General features: G+C 48.8%; 1 pseudogene; it reads left to right on the top strand.

The window, feature by feature from the left end:
- The first annotated feature begins 10,730 nt into the window (after nt 1-10,730).
- LOC102870410 overlaps nt 10,731-14,314 on the top strand; it is a 38,462-nt pseudogene continuing 34,878 nt past the window's right edge.

Here is a 14,314-nt window from a genome sequence, read left to right on the forward strand (position 1 = left end):
TCAGGTCTTTCATTCATAGGGTTGCTATGAATCATCTACGACTCAACAGCACTTAACAACAACAGCATAGTGATCAGTTGGCTTAGTGGACAGAAAGTGATGCTACCAAGCCAAAGGTGGGTGACTCTAATCCACGGCCCTCAGGTCTGTCTTTAACTGTTTTTGGTGAAACATTCTTCTAGGTCGTATAGGCCTGGTGTGTCCACTTGCTGTACAGAGGTAACACATGGTTACTGTGAAGCTGAACGCTGTGACACTGATGTGTCAAATGTGATAATGGTTACCCGCTGTGGACAGTGTTTGGTGGAGTTCCCCAATTAAAACAAGCTTGGAAGCAGGAGTGGCATCCACTCCCAAATAGCTTACCTCTGGAAACCCTATGAACCTGGAAAAAGGCTGAAAGTTATACAAGCATTCAGGTCTTTCGTTCATAGGGTTGCTATGAGTCACCTACAACTTGACAGCACTTAACAACAACAGTGACTGGAGAGATGGTGCTGGTGCTCAAGTGTGGAGAAGGTGTGCAAACTGGATTTAGAGGTCAACAAGCCTCACTGGCAGCTGCATAGATTAGAACCCACAGGGAGGCTCCCACTGTGCCTTTTGGCAGATAGGCTGTGGGGCGGAATCAGGGATCCGCCTTCTATGTGAGGCCCAGTGACGGGGGCGGGGGAACCAGACTGTCTTCTCATCTAAGAGCCTGGGGAGAAAGCAGAAATGGGAGAAAGTGGCCTGGTTTGCCACTGCAGGACTGTGCGTCAAGATGAAGGACATACATTTTTTTGGAGTACAGTTTACATATGCCTATTCCACTGGGCCAATTGGCAGCATCAGTATGGATGGTGAAGAGATTGAGATAGTAAACAGGTTTAGTTTGCTTGGCTCCACAGTCAACACTCTTGGTACCAGCAGCCGGAAAATCAAAAGATGAATTGCCCTGGGAAAGTCAGCCGTCAGGGACCGCTCCAGAGTACTGAAGAGCAATGACATCAGGCTGGAGACTAAGGTGTGCCTTATTCAGCCCATCATCTTCACAATTGCATGCTATGACATCAAGAGCCGGACAGTGACTAGGGATGATAAAGTATTTATGCCTGTGAGCTGTGGTGCTGGAGAAGAGTGTTGAATATACCATGGACTGCTAGGAGGACAAACAGGTTTGCCCTGGAGAGGGTAAAACTGGGCTGCTCCTTGGAGTCAAGATTCTAAAGCTTCATCTGACATACTTTGGGCATGTTGCAATGGCAGGCTGATCCTTGCAGAGGGTGTTTGGGAGGATGGAGGGGCAGTGCAGGAGAGGAAGACCCTTGATGAGATGGATCAATTCAGTGACTGGGATAATGAGAGTAGGTATGTTGGAAACAGACAGGCACAGGACAGAGCAGGGTTCAGGGCTCTTGTACAAAGGGTCTCTATGAGTCTCAAGTGACTTGATGGCACATAACAACAACAATAATCCAAGCCTTGCTTTTTTCAACTTCTTCACAGTGAATAAGGAAGACTGAAGGAGAACTGATGCCTTTGAATTGTGGTGTTGCCAAAAAGTAGTGAATATCCCAGGGACTGGCAGAAATGCAGCCAGAATGCTCCTTAAGGCAAAGGTGATAAAACCTCGTCTCACACTTTGGACGTTTTGTGAGGAGGCACCGGTCCTTGGAAAAGGACGCCATGCTGGAAAAGGCTAAAAAGGAGAGGAAGACCCTCCACGAGCTGGGCTGACACAGTGACTACAGAGACGAGTCTGAGCTTGGTGGGGATCGTGAGGGGGGCCCAGCTGGTCAAGGTTTGGACACATTGTTCAGGGGTCACTATGAGTGACAGTCAACTCACTAGCAACTAACAACAGTACATGTCAGGTACCTTCGCGTCACTGTCTTAATATTTCCCTATGAGCACACCTTCTGTTAGGCCCATGTTACAGGGAAACTGAAGTTCAGAGAGATTTGTTGTTGTTGTTGTTAGGTGCTGTCAAGTTCAGTACAGCCCACAGCAACCCTATGAGCAACAGATCCGACCCCTGTCCTATCCTGTGTTACCCTTACACCTTCTGACACGCTGCAGCAGTCACCATGTCAGTCCTTCTGGTTGAGGGTCTACGTCGCTTTCACTGCCCCTCTACCTTTCCAAGCAGAATGTTCCTCTCAAAGGATTTAACCTCTCCCAGCGACATGCCTGAAGTATGTGAGATGAAGCTTTATCATCTTTGCCCCCAAGGAGCACTCTCTCTGGCTTCACTTTGTCCAAGACATAACTGTTTTTTCTCTTGGCCGTCCGTGGGATGTTCAGTGTTCTTCTCCAGCACCACAGTTCAAAGGCGTCAATTCTTCTTCTGTCATCCTTATTCATTGTTCAGCTCTCAGCAACATAGCAAGTGATTGAAAAGATCACAGCCTGAATCAGGCACACCTTAGTCCTCAAACTGACATCATTGCTCCTCAGTAATTTGGAGGGGTCCCCGACTGCAGACTCTCCACATGCAATATGTCTCTTAATCTCCTAACTGCTGGTACCAAGGGTGTTGATTGTGGATCCAAGTAAGATGAAATCAGAGAGATTAGAGACTTACCTAGAGTCCCTCAGCTGGGACATTAAAGAACTCTAAGCTGAAATCTAACCCTAAAACATGTACCGTTTCAGCACGTCTATCCCTCTATGAGTCTCAGGTCCCCTCCTGATGGCCCTGGGGATTTGTTCAGCTGTAACAGCCCCTGGTCCTGTTCAGCTGTGACAACCACTAGACTCCAGAGCCTAGCACAGCAGCCCTTTTGTTCTAGAAATAGTGTACCTCTTGTTTGCCAGTAGGGAGCTCCAGTGAGGCTCTTCTATGCTCCAAGCCAAAGGCACACAGTTCAAATCCACCAGCTACTCCAAGGAAAAAAGATGGGCAATCTCCTCCTGTGTGATTTACTGCCTCTGAAAACTCACTGGCGGGTCAGCTCTGACTCGATGGTACACAACAACAACAACAACAGTCTATACCAGAGCCTGCCCAACTCTGAGGAGGAGGGTGGGGGTCGAACCTGTGATCCCCATCTTCCTAGAGGACAGGTGTTTTTACAAGGCTGGTGCTAATGCCAAAGGTGAGACCTCCCATATAACCTGAGTTCTCCAGGCACCCTGCCCACAGCCAGGACCCACAGGGTCCCTTGAAAGGGGTTTGGACCCCTCTTGGAGGTGGTAGCAGAGCCCACCCACAGCCCCTGGAATAGGGAGAACCCCTTCAGTGTCCTGCCTTCTCTCCAGCCAGGCCTTTCTCATCTGCCCACGTGATCGTGGGGGACAGCTTCTTCACTGGCCTCATTTTCTAGCCAGGAGGAATCTGAGGCTCAGAGGAGTTAAGTAGCTGATCCAAGGTCATGGGACTTTGGAGAAGATGGAAAATCGAAAGCTGCCTCCTCACACCCTGCCCCCATGTTCCTGCCCACTCAGAGATCAGGAAGCACGCAGGGCTTGGTGCCGGAGGTCACAGCTGAGCGGGCTGCCTAGGCACACCTCGGAAGACCTCCAGGAGGAGGGGTCTCATGCTGAGTCCAAAGACAGGTGATAGTTGGCAGGAGTGGAGCAGGCAGGTTAAGAGGTCTGGAGCCTCAGACAGCCCTGAGTGGGACGGAGGGTCCCCATGAGTGAGGCTGAGTCTGCCCAGGACCGAGAAGTTACAGGTCAGGAAAGGAGGTGGAGGGAGTCAGAGTGGGTTTTGGGTTCAGGGCACCCAGTTCCAAGAAGAGCAGCGAAGCCAGGCTGCGTTCATGGAAGCCAGCACATGGCAGAGTGTGAGGAGGAGGAGGATGGGGGTGGGACGGCGGCCTTGCCTTCATCCGGGCGGGTGAGGGGGGCTTGGCTGGTCCACTGCTGGACTTGCACAGTTACTTCTTCCTCCTCCGTTCGCCCTCAGAGGATCGGAATCTCCAGGAGTCCAGGAAGTCCTGACATTTACAGCTCGGGTTGGAACGACCTCCCACGCCAGCAGCAGACTGTGCTCTGAGGAACTGTGGGGGCCACCCGGGCTGGCGGAGCCCTGGGTCCAGAAGGTCCAGGGTGTGGGCTCCAGGGGATGAGGCTGAACAGCTTGGACCCCCAGAAAGAGGACCCCAGGAGAGGAGAGAACCAGAAGTGCAAGGGAGTGTGGGGTGAGCTCTGGACACAGCCTTCTCAGCCGGGGTGCCGAGGTGACTCTTCATGTCTCCCTTCACTTCCTGCCCATTCTCCTGAGCCAGAACCCACAGTGGTGGGGTTTTTTTTTTTTTTTGGTTTTGGGGAGTTTTTGGTCTTCTTTTTTTTAATTCTTTTTAATGAAAGTTTACAGAGAGTTACGGTTTCCAGTCATTCATTGTTGCACTTTTCTCCTTGCTCACGCCTCCCCCCAATTCACTCTCCTTGAAAAGTAGAAGAAAAACCACTTTCATTGTAATACAATCCCTGCCCCCCCAAGTCCACTCCACTGTGTAGCCTTCATTCTGGACTCCTATCATAACAATAACACCCAATCATATATCCCTTTTAAACAATTCTCCCTCTCATCTGTCTCAATGCATTATACATCATGCATCTACTCCTTCTCTGTCTTCCCTCAACCCCAATGTCAGTCCCATTTTACAACAGTGGCCCAATGCAATATTTGTCCTTTTGTGACTGAGATATTTCACTCAGCATAATGTCCTCCAGGAGAACCCACAGTGTTTTTATAGCTCCTGTAAACACATCCCCCAGAATCTCCAGCCCCTCCTGCCCCTGGCAACTGAAGGTCTCCCCTGGATCCCTTTGTCTGTTAATCCCCTGAGGAAGAAGAGGAGAGGGAGGAGGAGGAGGAGGAGGAGAAGGAGAGCAGGCCTCCCCTCATCCACTCCTCGGAAGCCGTACACTGAGTGTCTCCTGCACGTGGGTGCTGGTCTAGTCAATAACCAGCCCAAGGCTCACAAGAGCCCACAGCCACCAGGTTACAAGTGAAGGAGCTGAGGCTCTGGGGCCGGAGATGGAGCCCAGGTTGCTCAGCTAGCATGTCATGGACACAGGAATTGAACCCAAGTCGTCTGATAGTGAGACCATGCGGGGAAGCCTAATGGTTAGGGCCAGAGTGGACCACTGGGGTCGGATCTCAGCTTGATCATGTCTTAGCTGAAACCTCATCAAACTCCATAGCACTCTGCAAAGTGGGCGTCGTGACCAATCCACCCTCAGAGGGCGGCAATCAGTGACCAGTTGGCATTGAGTCTGTTCTCATTCAGGGTAACCCCATGTGTGCCAGGGCAGAACTGAGCCCCAGATGGTTTTCAGTGGCCAGTTTTCCACACCTAGACAGCCAGGCCTTTCTTCCAAGGCACCTCTGGAGAGTAAAGTTGTTGTTGTTGTTGTTGTTGTTGTGTGCCATTGAGTCGGGGCTGACGCATAGCTGACCCTCCAGTGGCTTTTCAGAGGTTGTGAATCACATGGGAGGAGACGGTCTGTCTTTCCCCCTCAGGACAGCTGGTGGATTTGAACCTGGTGCCTTTGAATTGGCAGTACAATTCTTTACCACGAGGCCAGCAGGGCTCCCAGGGCTTCTGCATTGGATAGCAAAGAGGAAGAAATAATTCAATGCACACCAAATGCTTGTAACTCGTTTGGCACGTGGCAAGGACTCCAACGTGGCCATTGCCATCTTCATTGTCACCTTGATCAGTGTTTCTGCTGCACCTCATCTCCCTCCCCCCGGCACAGAGTCCCCCAGGAAGGGTGTCTGGGCTGTGGCCTGTGTTGGACATGAAGGACTGGGCTGCCTTCATGCCAGGCTGACACCCCCTGGCTCCATCTCCCCTCCTTGCTCCTCACTCCTCTCTCTCGGGGCTGATGGGGGACAGGGGAGGTGGCCGTAGTGTGGCCTCTGGAAGATGATGGATAGCCCTGATTGCCCGAGTGGTGGTGAGGGGAGGAGGTGGGGAGGGGGACAGAGCAACAGCCAGCCCTCCATCTCCCGCCCCGTCAGCTCACCTGGTCCAGACACCAGCCTCCTGGGAGCTGCCAGTGCTTAGACCCCAAAGGCATGTGGTCCTGCCAGCTCCTTGGCGCCTTGTGACAGCTCAGAGCGGCTACAGGGCTGGGATGGTTTGCAGACCAGGAACGTGAGGCACTGAGAGGAGAGAGATCTGCAGAGTAAGTGGCTTTGATATTCCAGAACCTTCCTATTTCCCAGCCCAGCACCCCTTCACTGCCAGCTCAAAACCTTTGTACTCATCAGGGGAATTTTCAATCATCTGGGGAACCACGTAGCTTGAAGCTTGAAGGGCTTTGAGTTCTACTGCTGGAGTCAGGTGACCTGACTTTAATGTCAACTCTGCTATTCACGTGTCATTGATAAAAACTGACTTCTCTCCAAAGCTCAGTTTCCCAATCTGTTAAATGGGAATGCTAACTCTCTTCCATAAGTGTCCATGTTCCTCCTACTCTCCTCTTCCTCACTCCACTCTTGTATTTCTTTCCTCTGCTTTCTGTCTACAATGTCACTTCTCCTCCTCTACCTGGGAAGGCTGGAGGCCAATTCAAATACCACCTTCAATAGGGAGCTTTCCATGACCCCACATCTCTATAAGAGGCTGACAGTGTTGGTTTGGAAAGATCATCATCCTTCAGGATCCCTGTGTCAAAATCCACCTTTATCCAGTCATTTCCAACTTGTGATGGCCCGTGATTATGGCCCCACATGCTACAAAGGGTTCAGTAGGATTTCATCAGCTGTAATCTCAATGCTTCACCAGGACGTTCTTCTGCAGGACCACTGAATGGAATTGGACTGACCACCTCTAAGTTAATATCAAAACAAAGCAAACCTTATACCTCTCAGGGAGAGTGGACTTTTCCAGAGTCGGAAAGTCATGTGTCACTTTTCATAAGCCCCCCAGACAGAGTCAGTGTGGTGGGCTTTTATGATCTATATGCTAGGGGGTGATGAAAGAATGGGGAGATCAGATCAGCTGTACTCAGGGGAGACCCTAGGCTCCATCTGCTGGCAGCCACCCTGTCCTCAGGGTACATCACCACGACACTACCGTGTAGGAAACCCTGCCTGCCTCGTGGTGGATGAAAAAACTCTGGAGTCTGCCCATACCTATCCCCATCCTTTGTCCCATCTCTTTGTCCCTTCAGGGTCCTCACTCCCCACCACACACGTATTCACTTACTCTGGCTGCATTGCCTTCCAGTGTCCTCTCTATGCCCAACTGCCCTGCCTCGGGCCTTTGCACAAGCTCTTCACTTTGCTGCCGTGCCCTTTCCCCTGCCTTCCACCTGGTTTACATCGACTCTTCCTCTTCGCATCCTTGGATATATAACTTCAAAAAGATGCCTTTCCTGCCCCTCATACTAGGTAAAGACTGCACTCTGCTCTCTTGCACCCCAGGCTTCTTTCCAAAGCGTCTAGCTATCACAATTTGTAGTTGCTTTTTTCTCTTATGCCGTTACTTTGTATCCCAAGACAGCTGTGGTTTAGAGCATGTGCTGTGACGTCAGGCTGCCCGGCTTTACAAAGTAAGTGATTTTGCCCTGAGCTAAGCCTTAAGAAAGAGAACATCAACAGGGAACTGCCAGGAATTCAAGCTGAGTTCAGAAGCGGAATGAGAATGACATCAATGCTGATGTCAGATGGCCCTTGACTGACAGAAGAAAATATCATAAAGATGTTTCATTTTTGTTTATTCACTATGCATAGGGGTTTGGCTATGTGAATCATAACAAGTCACGGGTAACATTGAGAAAAATAGAAATCCCAAAACACCTAATTGTGGTCATGCAAAAGCCTATGCTGAGAATCGAATGTCCAAACAGAAGAAGGATATAAAATCAGGAAAGGTGGGTATTCCTTCAGGATTATATCCTTTCTCCATAAATATTCAATTTGTATGTTGAGCAAATAATTAGAGAAGCTGGACTATATGAAGATGGACATGGCATTAAGATTGGAGGAAAACTCATTGACAATCTGCATTATGCAGATTGCAAGCTTGCGATAAGCTTCCTTACAGAAAGTTAAGGGAACTTGAAACATACACCACAGAATATCAAGAACTATAGCCTTTATTATGGACCACAACTCAACACCGAGAAAACAAAAATCCTAACCATTGGACCAACAGACAACATCATAATAGATGGAGAAAAGATTGAAATTGTTAACTATTTCCTTTTACTTGAATCCACAGTTAATACTCATGGTAAAAGCAGTAAAAAAAAAATCACAAGACATGTAGCATTGGGGAAGTCCACTGTCAAGGATCTTGCCAAAGTGTTAATGAGCAAGGATGTCAGTCTAAAGACCAAGGTGCACCTAATCCAAGTGGGGACCTTTTCAGCTACCTCCTACGCATCTGAAAGTTGGACAATGAATAGCGATGACAGAAGAACTGATGCCTTTGAATTGTGGTGTTGGAAAAGAATAAGAAATATCCAGTGGATAATCAAGAATACAAATACAAAGCAACTATGAGATATCATTTCACCCCAGTAACAATAGCAAAATTCAATAGAGTAGCAAATAACAAATTCTGGTGAGGCTGTGGAGAAACTGGAACCCTTATTCACTGTTGGTGGGAGTGTAAAATGATGCAACCACTATGAAAGGCAGTATGGCACTTTCTCAAAGAGCTGGAAATAGAAATACCATTTGACTCAGCAATTCTACTACCGGGAATATACCCTAAAGAAACCAGAATTAGGGGGGAAAAAGAAACCAGAACTGCCACCTAAGCAGATATATGCACACACATGTTTATTGTTGCTTTGTTCACAACAGCAAAGAGTTGGAAACAACTCAAATGCCCATCAACAAACAAATGGATAGAGAAGCTGTGGTATATTCACACAATGGAGTATTATGCAACACTGAAAAACAAAGAATTCGTGAAATATACAAAATGGGTGGCCCTGGAGGACATTATGCTGAATGAAATATCTCAGTCACAAAAAGACAAATACTGCATAATGTCGCTGTTATAAAACAGGACTGACATGGGGGTTGGGGAAAACTAAGAGAAGAGGGGATAAATAATGTACATGGCATTGACACAAATGAGGGAAAGAACTGCATAAAAGGAATATAAAAGTAGGTATTATTGGCATGACAAGGGTCCAGAATAAGAGCTGCATAGTAAAGTGGTCTGGTGGGAGGAGGTACTGTATAACAATGAAAGAACTTATTTCCCAAAGAAAAAAGCGAACAGGGAGGAAAATGTGTAACAATGAATGAATGGAAATCCAAGTTCTTTATAAATTTTCAATTAAATTTCAGTTAAAATATACAAGTCTATCTTCGACGTAATGCAATCAGAGTGCTCCTTTGAGGCAAGGATGGTGAAGTTACATCACACTTTCACTGGGCAAACTTTCTGGAGGGGCCAATCCGTGGAAAAAGACATCATTCTCGGAAAGCTGGAGGGTCATGGAAAGAGAGGAAGACCCTCAGAAGGTGGACTGACCCCATGACTATAGCCATGGACTCAAGCATGACTCGATCTAGAGGATGGGGCAAGACACAGCAAGGGTCAGATCTGCTGTTCCCAGGATCGCTAGGAGTCTTGGTCAATGCAACAGCACACGACAAAAACAGCGTATAAATTCGTGTCACTTGAAGTACCATTAATGGAGCAAAACAGCATCTTCAGGCTGCTAGGAGTTCAGTAATTAAACTTAATTCAACGTTTTCATTTCAACAGCCTCTACCTACACTTGAAAAAGAATCTCAATGGGAACAAGCTTGCTACTTTCCAGTCTAGGGGCTCTGGCTGGTCCTCGGGAGCTCTGAGGCTCCCAGGTGACCCTCCATTCCCTTCCCCACCACAGACAGAAAGGCATTGCTCTCTGCCCATTCCCACAGTCAGAAATAATACTCACACAGGCTTACTTGTGCTTCCCTTTGCTTTATTGTCCTTGGCAAATAGTGTGGTTTTGTTTGAGTGTGTTCGTTTGGGGTTGGTTTGTTTTTAAACCCGTAGAAGGTTTGTGGTAACCCTGCTGTCAGCAAGTTTAGGGGAGCCATTTCCCCCCACCGCGTGTGACCACCTTGTGTCTCTGTAATTTTCACCAGTTTTCAGACTTCTTCATAATGTTGTCACACACTAACCAGGGTACAGCCTAGTGTGAGTGAACCTTTGTGTGCACCAGGAAACCAAGGGGTTCACCAGCTCACTTCATTGCAGAGCTGTTCATTGTAACTGTGCTGTTACAATCTTGAAGTCAATGGCCAACATCACCCAGGCTTGCCTGTCACAATGATCCTTCATCTCACAGTTGCAGGGTGCTGGGAGCCAGGCAAAGGACTTGGCGGCATATGTTATCTTATGAATAAGGACCCATTTTTATTGTTATTTGTGCCAGGTCTTTCTGCAACTCCATTTAGAGGTCAGCTGGAGGAGGAGGGCCCAATGGGAGAGACTGAAGGTGCGAGGGACATCGGGAGAGTTGGGTACCACAGGTCAAGACAGGGATGTGTGAGCGGGCAGAGGGAGAAGCCGGGGTGCTGTGGTGTCTCAGGAGTCACCCCTGGGATCCCTTGGTGGATAGGGCACCCAGGACCTTAAATAACCAAAGCATTAGGCAGACTGACTCGGGCAAGGAGAGAACAGGAGGTGAGGAAACAGTGCCCTGGCTGCTGGGGGACCTTTGCAAGGCACGTGGGCAGTCTCTGGGACCATGAGGTCCAGAAGTCTGTCTGTTTGTTTGTCTGTCTTTCAGCTTGGTGGAAAGGGGCCTGATCACTTTCAGACAAGATGCTCAGAGAAGTGGCCCAAGACTGGGAGCGACTGTGGAGGAGGTTCAGGCACGTGGAAGGTGGGCGGCCTATGGGATGGACAAAGGGACGTCTCAGCCCTGAGACTGAGGGGGCTGGGGATGGGGGTGATTAAAATACCAGCTCATGTCTCGGCGCCAGCGAGGTGCTGGCACGTGGAAGGTTCCAGAACAGCCTGCTCTCTCCATCTGCTGCCTGGGAGCCCCAGGAAGGAGCCTTCTCCCCGGGGAGCCTGCAGTTGGTCCCCTCCTTCAGGCCTGGAAGACGCACACGCAATGACTCCCATTGTCCTCCACCCCCAGCCCCCTGCTTATTCTGGGACGCTTTTGCCTCCCCACCCCTGTCTCCCCTGCAGATCAGCGCCCCCACATCGGCATAGGCTGGCAGGGAGGCCGCCCTGCACACCCCCAGGAGGCAGAGCTGAGGGCGTCTGTCTGGTCAGACCACCACGAGTCAGCGCTCCCTGCGTGGCTGTTATGAAACCCTCCGGCTGCTGGCAGGTCTGGGATGGATGGCAGCCCGCTGGGGAAGGGGGAGACAGGCTGCCGGGGTGTTTCTTCCATACAAAGTAACAAAGAAATCCAAACAAGACAATAATTTTTAATTAAACCAAGTTTTAAAGACAGATCACGCGAAGGCTCTTGGCAAAGCAGAGCAACATCAATATCTCAGAATCGTGGGCTCCTTGACCCTCTTACACGCTGCAGTCAGAATGCCTGAAGTCAGATCCTGCCACCTCCAGGGAGTGGTAAGAGGCAGGGTGGCCTGCGAGTTACAGCAAGGCACCAGGGCACTTAAAAGCCTGGGTTTAAAGACTGCCTCATTATCTGTGTGACTTTAAGCAACTTACTAAGCTTCTCTGTGCTTCAGTGCCCCACCTCCTGCTGTAAAATCATTCACATCTTGCCATCTAGGACCTGGCTCGCAGCTGATGGTTTCCAAGGCTGTAAACCACACAGGACTCGATTACGCATCTTCCCCCGAGGGAGCAGCTAGTGGATGAGAACCCCCAGAGAGCTGTGTCCTTCCGGTCAGCAGTACCTCTCTCTACAGACTGAGCCGTGAGGGTTCTCTGTAAAATCAAGGTCCAATTCTGTGATGCTGAATGTCATTGCCGTCCCATAAGCTCTGAATGGGTAGCTCTCTCCTCTTTTTTTTTAAATTTTATTTTAATATTGTTTAATAATCTTAATGAACATTTAGAGATTTTGGATTTCCATTCATTCATTGCTGCACTTCTCTCCCCTCCCAGACCTCCCCCCGCCCCAGTTCGCTCTTCTCTTTGAAAAGTAAAAGAAACACTCCCTCCCTGGTACACAATCCCCCCACACCCCTCCCACCGCCCCAAGTACATTCCACTATGCAACCTTAATTGTGGACTCTTGTGATAACCATAAACCCTATCATACATCGCTTTTAAATAGTTCTCTCCTCTTCTTTCCCAGTGCTCCCCGTAAAATCCAGGGACGTTGAAGTATGACAGGCCGGCTATCACTATGCTCCTTTAAGCCGGCACTATCCTGGAAGCACACAGCCTTCACGTCATATGGAAGCCTCAGTGGTTCTCTGGTTCTAACTCTCTATTCATGGCAAGCACCCATTCCAGAACAGGCCTTCCTATCTCCTTGTAGGGCATTCCTTCTAGATCTCTCCCTGCATCCTCTCTCGCATCTCTCTGGGGCTTCCCTTCCTGCCTTCCCAGACTCCTTCCCGCATTCTCTCTTGCATTCTTCCTGTGTTCCTTCCTGCATCTCTTCCTGCCTCTCTGTAGGGCGTCCTTCCCTGCGTACTTTCTAGAACCTCTCCAGAGCATCCTCCATCCTCCGAGCACCTCACAGAAAATAGGATTTGCCACTTCACCAAACAGCTCAGTCTACTTTGACAGGAGAATTTCTAACCCCCCGTGGAGGCTGTCTGTACCTTCATTTTAGCTCTTTCTCCTACAAGACAGAAATATAAATGAGCAAACTCTGCTGTCAGCTTCCACCTGTAAGGACCTGGGGCCCTGTAAGATCTTGCTCACAGGGCCATTAAGCCATGGAGAAGGATGCCCCCTATTAACTACACTTAAACCCATGTAATCAACAGTGCCAGGCACCCCACTGGATTAGGAGTGGACAGACACAGACTCCCTGATTTTATCGAGTTTACAGCCTAGTAGGAAAGATGTCAGTTATACAGCAATGTCACCAAGGTGAAGACAAAGAACTGAGACAGGGTGCCTTGAATGTGCCCAGGTGCGGGATGAGATGGAGACTTAAGTTCTAGTCTCTGCTAACTCTCATGGACAAATGAGCTTGTGTCTTAACCTCTCTGAGCCTTGCATTCTCAAATGATCCCTCTACAGTTCGAATCCACCAGATGCTCTGCTGGAGAAGGAGGGACAATGTCCTCCTGCACCAGTCAGATCCGATTTGAAGGTACACAAACACGCACACACAAAAGTATCCCCTAAAACAAAAAGCAAAAGCCCTAGAGAGTAGGAAAGGCAGCTCTCCCCACTGCACAGGATACTGGAAAGCCCCTAACAGACGAAGAAGCAAGTCTTACCTGTCATCCACACTTTTCACCACCAACAGAACATTCTTGGGTTGAAATGCGACAAACCAGGAGATGAAGCACACTTGGTCAAAGGCAGTCACAGCAGCCCCTGCTCATTGGCCTTGAGAGGTCATGTGGTCCAGTTTAGAATGATAGTGTTAGAAGGAAGGATGTCTGTAGGAGCTGGAGGTGACGATGCTCCTTGAGAAAAGACCCATGATAAGGCTCCCTTTGCTCTCTTCCTTCCTTTCTTACTTTGGACAGTGTTACATGAGGTGATGGCTGGAGCCGTGGCAGCTATTTTACATCCATGAGATATCAATTCTAAGGACAATATCAATAAGCTGAGGGTGTTAAGGTGGAAAGACAGAAAGAACCACATGCTGACGCTGTCATTAATCTGTAGAATCAATCTTTTTTTTAAAAAAAAGGAAAGTTACAGAGTTCATTCCAAATCGTTACGACTCTGTGTCTCAGAACTGTACTCTGTAGTATTTTCAAAGGCTGTGATATTTCAAAATTAAAAGATCAGAACTGATGTGCTTTGAGACGGATTTGAGCCACCAACCTTTTTGTTACTAGATGAGTGCTTAACAATTTGCATCATCATCGTTGTTGTTGTTATGTGCTATCAAGTCACCTGCGACGCACAGCGACCCTATGTATAGCTTATACCCTGCTCTATTCTGAGCTAACCTCAGTGTCTCTGACACACCTACCCTCATTATCCCAGGCACTGAGTTAGCACTGTGCCTTCACCCTCCCAAGCATGACGTCCCTCTTCAAGGACTGGTTCCTCCTTGTAACATGCCCAAATTCAGTCAGATGAAGCTTCATAATCCTTGCCTCCAAGGAGCAGCCTGGTCTCACCCTCTCTAGGACAAACCTGTTTGTTCTCCTGGCAGTCCATGGTATATTCAATACTCTAGGTCAAAGGTATCAATTCTCCTTCTATCATACTTAGTCATTGTCCAGATTTCCGGTGCATAACAAATAATTGCAAAGACCATGGCCTGGTTCAGG

Source organism: Elephantulus edwardii, unplaced genomic scaffold (genome assembly GCF_000299155.1).
Source record: "Elephantulus edwardii isolate Elephantulus edwardi_28Jun2011 unplaced genomic scaffold, EleEdw1.0 scaffold00086, whole genome shotgun sequence".
NCBI lineage: Eukaryota > Metazoa > Chordata > Mammalia > Macroscelidea > Macroscelididae > Elephantulus > Elephantulus edwardii.